This window comes from Heterocephalus glaber, unplaced genomic scaffold (genome assembly GCF_053883595.1).
Source record: "Heterocephalus glaber isolate CG9 unplaced genomic scaffold, H.glaber_assembly_v1.0 deba00001479, whole genome shotgun sequence".
NCBI lineage: Eukaryota > Metazoa > Chordata > Mammalia > Rodentia > Bathyergidae > Heterocephalus > Heterocephalus glaber.
Genome location: NW_028258316.1, coordinates 16,747,367 through 16,756,329, shown reverse-complemented (window position 1 = coordinate 16,756,329; position 8,963 = coordinate 16,747,367). Strand labels below are relative to the sequence as shown.

The 8,963-nt window shown below is 35.5% G+C and overlaps 1 pseudogene; it reads right to left on the bottom strand.

Annotated features, from left to right (window-relative positions):
• Positions 1-269: 269 nt before the first annotated feature.
• Positions 270-2,474, bottom strand: LOC101714980 (oxysterol-binding protein-related protein 9-like; annotated as a pseudogene).
• Positions 2,475-8,963: the final 6,489 nt, after the last annotated feature.

Genomic DNA, 8,963 nt, shown 5'->3' with positions numbered 1-8,963 from the left:
AAACACCCAATGACAAATGTAAATGTATTTTATACCTAAAATAATGTGCATATATATATATATATATATAAATTAAAAACAAAAACAAAAACAAAGCATGGAGTTTGGAAAAGAGCAGATATTTTGTTTCAAAACCTGAAGGTTTTCTCAGGACTGAAGTCAAAATTGTAACTACCAGAGGAAAAAAGAAGCTTTTCCTGCTTTAATTGTTCACCTGCATCAGGAAGTCAGTATCCCTGAGATAGGAACCACTGCAGTAAGAAGGGAGTGATAGGTTCTCCCAAAGAAACATTGTTTGTTGCTTCATTAGGCAGAGCTACCACCTGAGTCATCAGGTGTGAACTCTGTGTTTTCCAATCTAATGCTTCACAGCACCAAGACATTTCAGTAATGGTTCACTGTAAACCCAGCATTCTCCATCTTCATGGAACTACCTTGTCTCCCACTGAATTTCCTTTTCCTTCCTTTCTCAGGCTTCTGCTCTTTGCCTTTCTTCAAGTCTGTGCTTTGCTTCAGTTGCTGCATCAATGTCTCTGATTTTTAAATTGAAAGTGACATCCTTTCAAGGGCAGTGGGACTCATACTCATTCTGATCTTCCAACTTCCTCACTTTCTTCTTCTTCTTCTTCTTTTTTTTTTTTTGGTACTGGGGATCAAACTCAGGTCCTTCCACTTGCGAGGCAGGCAGTGGAACCATTGAGCTGAGTCCCCGGCCCCACTTTCTTCTTGATTATAGGCAACTTCTTAGTATCTACAAAGACTGTATTTTCCCTTGTTGCATATTTTGCATACATTATACCATTCCATTCCCCTTCAATTGAACAAAAAGACTTCTTATCATTTGGAGAAAAAAACTCAGCAGTAATTCTGTGTTTCTTGCCCCCATAGAAAGGTTTAGTGTGGAAGATGATGTTTGCAGTATAGCCTGTTTTAGAACAATTAATACTGCATTCTCCTCCCAATTCCATCCAGGGCAATATAAGCATTAGACCTTCCATAACCATTAGGGAATGTGAGGATGTTATGTTTGTCATAGTCTAGACACAAGACACAACCCTGCCTATGTTGTGCACCCCAATTGACATCCCAAGGAACTTTGATTTGGTCCAGATATGAGCATTGAATTGTATCTTCTTGTTGAAACACTCAGCATAAAAGGCTGAAATTGGTGGATAATGGGAAACCTGCTCAGCCACAAATGTTGCACTGTTTTTAGAAAAACAAGGAACAGGTCCTTCTGAAACTAGCTCTGTGTTTTCTTCAGTGTTATTTGGTAACATCCAGTGACACTGAAAGATCTCACCCAAAATGGGGTTATATGGCTTTTTGGCAACTGATCCTTTCCTTCCTGCATGAAAGGCTGAGAGGTACCATTTCATGACCTGAACCATTCTATCCCTGGGATCCTTCTGGTCACTAGTGCTCACAGACAGTTCCAGATGTCCAAAAAAGTCTGCATACATTTCTAAAAGAGATCTTTTTCCAAGAATAAATGTTGAAGAACTACCTTAGTAAGATCCATTCCGAGCCTAACCTGTGCCAAGAGGTGCATGATGACACTCTTGTGCTCCTCCACAGACCCTGCCTCCCCACCATCTTCTCTATCATCATGTGAATCAAAAAGGTCAACATCACTTGTTCCATTGGACATGGAAAAATTCAGTGATTTTGTGGTGTCTGGACACTTTAGGCTATTTCCCGAGATGCTGTGGGTCAAGACTGAGGCAGATCTAGAAGAATCTATTAAGCACTTTGGAGATGAGCTGCTTTGATGGAATTCATCAGTGTCATAGAACTCGTCTTCACTGCTAGAGTACGAGAACTGTGGAACTGTATTTGGAGACAAGTTGACATGGCCTGGAGAAGTCAGACTTCTACTAGGTGGTGAATGCCCGCTGCCTGTACTATTTGGTGTTGGAGTCTGATGATGTCCCAAGGTAGCTAACACAGACCCAACAGGTAGGGAAGCTGGACGCTGCTCTGATTTACACAACTGAACAGGTTCTGGCAGTAAGACAGTCTGGGAAGGCATTGTGCTGATAACAGGATCCAAGGAACTCGTTTGATATATTGCATCTACAGGGTTAATAGTACTTTTAGCAATCTGCAGCAACACAATGCAGTGTTTAATTGATTCTACCATGCTATTTGATGTCTCCTTGAGAGTTTCAATTTTCTTTCTCTGTTCATCATCTTTACAATTTTGAAGCTTGTTGTCAAAAAGCTTTAGTTGTTCTATCAAGATCTGTAGGTAAGCATCAGCCTCTGTCAGTTTCTTGTCAAAGTCTTGGACACTAGGAACAAATCCTGAATCTAAACCTTGAAGCTGGAGAGAATGGCAAAGAATTATTTCTTCTAAAGCATGGATCCACTTCTCTTGCTCATCAGCATCATGAGCCCGGAAATGGAAGGTTTTCTGATCAACAGTTATTGTGAAAGTGCTATCGTCCTCATCATCTATACCAATCACATCTCCTCTGAGTCTAACACATCCTCTGGGAGAGCCTCTCATCATTTTGTCCTTGGACAGGTTCTGAGTTGCTTGCCTCTCCTTCTGGAGCTGGATTCCAGGTTCTCCTCGTGAACAAAGAATCCAACCAGATGAGCAAAAAGCTGTGCCAAAGTTTTTTATTTTTTAAAGTAAAAGTGAAGAGTGAGAGAGCAGAGTGAGCATGGGTGGACTAAAAGAGGTAAAAGCAAGATAAAAGAACACCTTGGAGAAAGGAGGGTGGGCTATCTTAAGGAAAGCCATAATAGCAAGCTCTCCTTGGCCTCTGTATCCTTTTATATTGTCTGATTTATTTCTAAATTATTCTATAATTTTTCTCCAGTTATCTCAAGCAACATTGATGTTCAGGAAGTTCTTATTAGCTTTCTTCAGTGTGCCAGACACCGCATTAAACACAGATTTGTGGTAGAAATATGTGTACATATGTTGAAATTAATTTGGAGTTCTTGAAAATCATGTTTCAATATAAATGAATGTAGCATACCTGTATAATATATGCAAAAACAATCCACTGATTTATTTTTGAAAAATAAAGCACATGTAAAGTAGTATGGGTGCTTTGAGAAATTTTTCAAAAAGTTTATCAACCGAAACAGGTACAAAGCTACATCATAACACACACACACACACACACACACACACACACACACACACACACCCCTTACAAAACTTTCTCTGAATTATGAAACATGGCTAAAGAGTCCTTTTTCAAGCTGAGAATGTTAAGAACATTTTTTTGTCCATCAGTAACTCAAAACTGAAATGGAAAATTTATACTTCAGAGTTGACAGGTGACTAGAACTCCATGAGGGATTGTCTCCTACTAAGCCCAAAGATGGAAAAGCAGGGGAAAGAAGGACTATAAATTACATGACCCCAGGAAAAATTGCTTCTAAATTGAGGCTAACTCAATCATGTTTTGGAATAGTTCACATCTATGCTCAAGAAGGCTTTTCTATTTCTATACATTCTTGACATATTGATCAACAGATCACCCCCTTCTAAATTTCCAGACAATTTAGTTCAAATTTCTTTTAAGACATTTTTCTTAACTTACTTCATCCTATCTGAAATGGTCTTTATTGAGTGTTAATGATGTTTACATACATATGAGCTTTGGTTAATGTGATAACTCATTAAATGTTTGCTATGTGTCAGGCAACATATGCCTATATCACCTTACTTAATCTTCCTATAACTTTAATAAGGAAAGACACTAAAGTATAGAATAATTGTATAACCATACTGATATATTCTATCAGAGGAAATTTCCAAAAAGAATTCTAAAAATCATTTACTGACAGTCTACTTAGTGACAATTAATTTTATTACCAAAAATAAATTAACTGAGGTTGAGTAATTTATTCAAGTTCTGGTTGGTGGAAAGCAGGAAAGCCTGGATTAGAGTCCACATCTGTCCTTCTAATATACTAATATAATGTACTAATATAATTCTTGAAGAATAGTTATCATTATACAAGGAAGGACAACTGATTAGATCAATCACAACACCTTAGCCCAAGTGATACAATCAGCAACACCATAGCATCAAGTACAGCTCATAAAATGACAATTCATGGTAGTTATTAATCTATCACCTTCAGCTGTGTGAATTAAATCAAAATCGAGGAACAGCCCAACATATGTTTATAGTGAATAAACTCTTCAATATAGCAGCTTTACCTTTCAGGATGGGGACTTAGTGCTGAATAATTTCTCTGGTGTGAAAAACTAAAAGTATAAATAAGAATGAAAATGTATAATTGATATTGTGAAATAGGAAGAAAAGGTCTAAAGGAGTAGGGGAAGTGGGAGGGGTGGGAAAGGAAAGAAGGGAAAAGAAAAAAATATGAGAAAAGGAAAAACATGGAAAGAAAATCTTTGTAAATAGGAAAGAGCGGAGGTAGGTGAAGGGAGGGCAGGGGAATGGGGAAAAATAAGAACCAAGATACATCATGTACAGGTACAAGATCCCAATGATGAATGTAACTGTATTGTATACCTAAAATGTACCAATAAACTAAATGGGAAAGAAAAGAATAGTTATCAAATATTCCACATTATCTGCATTGGATCATTACTAATATTGATCACTACTGAATGAGTGAAAAACAGATCTAAGGACTATTTTGCAGAGAATATTAGAGGCCTTTGGGATATCCTAATACTGCACTTTCCAGGATTCAGTAAGGAGTGATTTTTTTAAAGTTTTGTATAATTGATTTTTTTGAACAAATAATATGTCTACAATAATAAAATTCACATTTCTTATTTAAGACATCTCCATATTAGCACACCCTTAATGTGTGTGATATTGGTATGAGGTGTTCTTTGCTTCATTTAACCATGTGCTATGTTGGAGGTAGGATTAATTTTCTTTCATTCATAATAACAAGGATGAGATTGGAAGAGATTATATAAATATCGCGTCATCTCACTTATAAATGTGGTTCAAAAAAAAGCAGGGAGTAGAATGGTAGTTGGAGAGGATGAAGGGAGGGATAAACAAAATCTGTCAGAGGATACAAAGTTTTACTTATGCAAATGGATAAATTCTGGAGGTTTAATGAATATAGTTGTTAATGATTGTTTATTGCATATGTGCTCCTGGCCAAGAGGGCAGATAAATGTTCTGACACACACATGCACACAAAAAAATAAATTGTAATTCTGTGAGTTGCCAGACATGTTTATTAGCTTTGTTGTGGTGATTCTACAGAAGTATATAAAAATTTAAGTTGTATAGTTTAAATGTAGACAGTTTTTGTTAATTGTAATTCAAAAAAGTTGAAAATGATCAAGAGAATATGAAGACTGAAAATGTCCACAACAAATATAATTAAGAGTCAATCAATTATTAATAAAGTCTAACATATAAAGAAACTCAATATGGTATGAAAGTAAAAATAGGTGCAATATTTTTTAAACCTAAAATGTTGTTTCTCTAGTGTGAGGAAACTGAAAGTGTAAATGAGGACCAAAATCCATAATAGATAATGTGAAAATAGGAAAATGTTCAAAGGGCAAGAGGAACTGGGGAGAGGGGTGGGGAAAGGAAAGAAGGGAAAGAAAAAATGAGAAAAGAAAAAAACAGAAAGAAAGCTTTTGTGAATAAGGATGGGTGGAGGGGTAGAATGTAGGGAAGGGGAAGGAGAAAAGACAAGAACCAAGATACATCATGTACAGGTACAAATTCCCAATGATGAATGTGATCATAATGTATACCTACAATGTAAAAATAAAATTAATGAATTTTTAAAAATGGTGTTTAGAGATTTTTCCCTGAAAATTTTCATTGCTTAATGAATCCTGTACTCCCAACCCCACACTCCAACCCAGGTACCTCAATTTTTGCAACTAAATTGGAAGGACTTTTTCCATAGATAGTTAAGAACAAAGGGTCTGGAGTTAGGAAATTCATGGTTGAAATATTGACTATTGACTCTGCCATTTCCAAGGTTCTGCTCATGCAAAAAAAAAGAATCACTTGATTTCTCACTGTCTTTCTTTCCATTTCAAAATCATATGTTATATGATTATTTCTGGTTTGAGAAACTGAAAGTGTGAGGACCAAATTGTATAGTATTGTTAATTTAAAGTTTAAATTTCCAGTTATTAAATATGTTTGAAGTAAGTTATCTCCTAATCTTAAAATTAGACCAACTGGGAGTTTTTAGTTTCTCCAGCAAAAATACAGGCTGGTGATATATTTTTGAATACATTTTTATACTAACATTTGTGCTGAGGTTTATTTTATTAGTTTACATAGATCTTTGGATGAACGTAAAATGTAAAATCTCTCTGTTAATGAAAGGAAGAAAAAGGAGCTAAAGATACTGTTTCATAAGGAGTTGATGTCCCCCAGAAATATTATAATTTTCAGCAGCTGATTTTATACATATATTTACTAATGCAAGAAAAGATTAAATTGATTATATGTACATATATTTTATGTATGTCTCTCTATATATACATCTGTATCTATATCTATAATTTAGGTAAATTTCCTAGAGGATTCTGTAGTATATTAGGTTTAATGACTTGAGGAAGTATACCTTTGAGTGTTCACATAAGGCAAGGAAAAAGATGCATGAAATGCACACACAATATAAATTTTTCACTTGAGAATATAATTGTTAATTTATTCCTGTTTGCTATCTAAAGAATTACGTATGAGGAATGGAAGGAATTAAGGAAATTTTAACTTTTCCCCTTCCTTACTGAAATGCTTATACATTTCTTTCATTTTCTCAAGCTGCCTCTGTCTTCACAGACAAATAATATGTTGAAAAATGTGCAAAAGAGAGAAGACTAACCCTTAGCGGTCATAAAACACTTTCTGTGAGTGGCTGATTTGATTTGGACTAACTTATTCATATTCCATTTAGATCAGCAATTCTTAACCACCATCCCTACCCCTGCCCACCCCCATCACGTGGCCACCTATTAACTGATGACAGATACATTTGCTTCAGGCTCTCATAGGCACTTGGCTAATTGCAGAATACTGTAATCCCATGTTTTCCTCTTATATTCAAGAAATATCTTAGGAATGAAAGAATGTCTATGATTAGCCACTCTTACTTTATCAAATTACTTAAAAATTTTAGGAGTTTAACAAGTGACCTAAAAACTGAAGTGTTACTATGTTACATTTTTCATATGAATTACTTAATTTAATACCACAATAATCCTATGAGATCAGGATTGAGTTTATCATGACATCAATTATCAAATTAGCAATCAAATATATTCTCCTCTTGAATACAGTATGAAGGTGTCCTGTATCTTTGGTAAAAATCATAGCAAAAATGTATGTTCACAGAGCTCTGTAGAGCAGAAGTCTGAAATCAGTTCTATTAGGTCAAAATCAAAATGTTATCAGAGCAATCTCAGGGCAAAGGGAGAATCTGGTTTTTTGTCTGTCTGTTTGTTTGTTTGTTTGTTTTGTTTGTTTTCTTTTTCCAGCTTCCAGTGGCTTCTGATATTTTACCAGGTGATCAAGTTATGTTGTCGGGTAGAATATGATACTAGTGTGACTGTGAATAAAGATGGAAATCACGTAAGTGAAGACTAAAAGAGCTTGTATAAAAGGAGTCAGGATTCATTAACAAAGGATGACTAACTGATATCTCAAAGTACTTCCTTTAACTGCACATATCTGGAGTGACTGGGTAATAATATTATGTCTAGAAAGTCAAGATGTGTCAAGAGCTTGTTGAACTCTTGTTTGATGGACGTTTTGACTTTGTACACACATTCTTTGTTTTTTATTGCTCATGTAGCCTCTGCCATGTGTAGCCAGTTCTTTCTCAATATTCAGTAGAAGTTTTCTACAAAAGGATTTTTTTACTACTTTGCAGTACATAAACACCACTTGCCTATATAAGCTCTAGCTTTCCCAATCTCTGTGTCTGAAGCTGAAATTGTGGAGAGCTGAATAAAGGAATAAAGCACATTTCCTTTTACAGTTTTGTGAATTTAAATTGATTGACGTGGCCAAGGTCAAACATTTAATTATCAGCTACAGAACAAACAAGTATGGCATCTGAGAACCAACACATGTGGGAAGAGAGCACACAGGATCAAGTTCTTGCAATGCATTGGTTGCCTATGGCTAGTGAATTCACTCCTCACCCGATGCGGGCAGGGTGGGTGCATATGCCTTAGCTTGTACCACAGAAGAGTGAGTTGACCCTTCCCCGCATGGATTCTCAAATAGAGAAAGTAAGGTCCACACCTGAGGATCACTGATGCATGTCTCAACTTTTCCAAGAAAAGTTCACATATACTAGATGTAGAAGAAAAAGTGACGTACTAGCTGTGCTCTGAGTTCTTCGTGTCTAAAGTGATTTGAGAGCTTGGTAGAGCACCATTTATGGAACATAACCTTCTGATTGGGAACTCGGGATGTATAGTGCCTCTTGGAACCCTTGTCTCATAGCGGGCATTTCTTGACTGTGTCCACCTAAATAATCTCTTCTTTATCATCACATTCCTTCCTTTTCTTCGGTATATATCAATCTTTCTCAAACTCTTTTTTAAACATTTTATTGCTGTCTTTATTTAAATTGACAAAATCTTATGTATTTATCATTTGCAAATGTTCTTTGAAATATGAACACATTGTGGAATAACTTGTTAATATATTTCTTACTTTATATATCTTATTTCTTGTGATAATACTTAAAATCTACTCTCAATAGCTCTTAATAATATACTACATGACTATTAACTGTAGTCACCATGCTGTGCAATAGATTTTGTCCATTTATTCTTCTTATTTATTTTGTTGTCTTTGACCAGCATCTCCCCAACTCTGCCTTTGGACTCTAGTAACAAACATTCTACTCTCTATTTCTGTGATTTCAATATTTTCAGAATCTGTAATATGTAAGGGGGATCATGTGCTATTTGCCTTCTTGTTCCCATCATATTTGAATTAACTGAATTT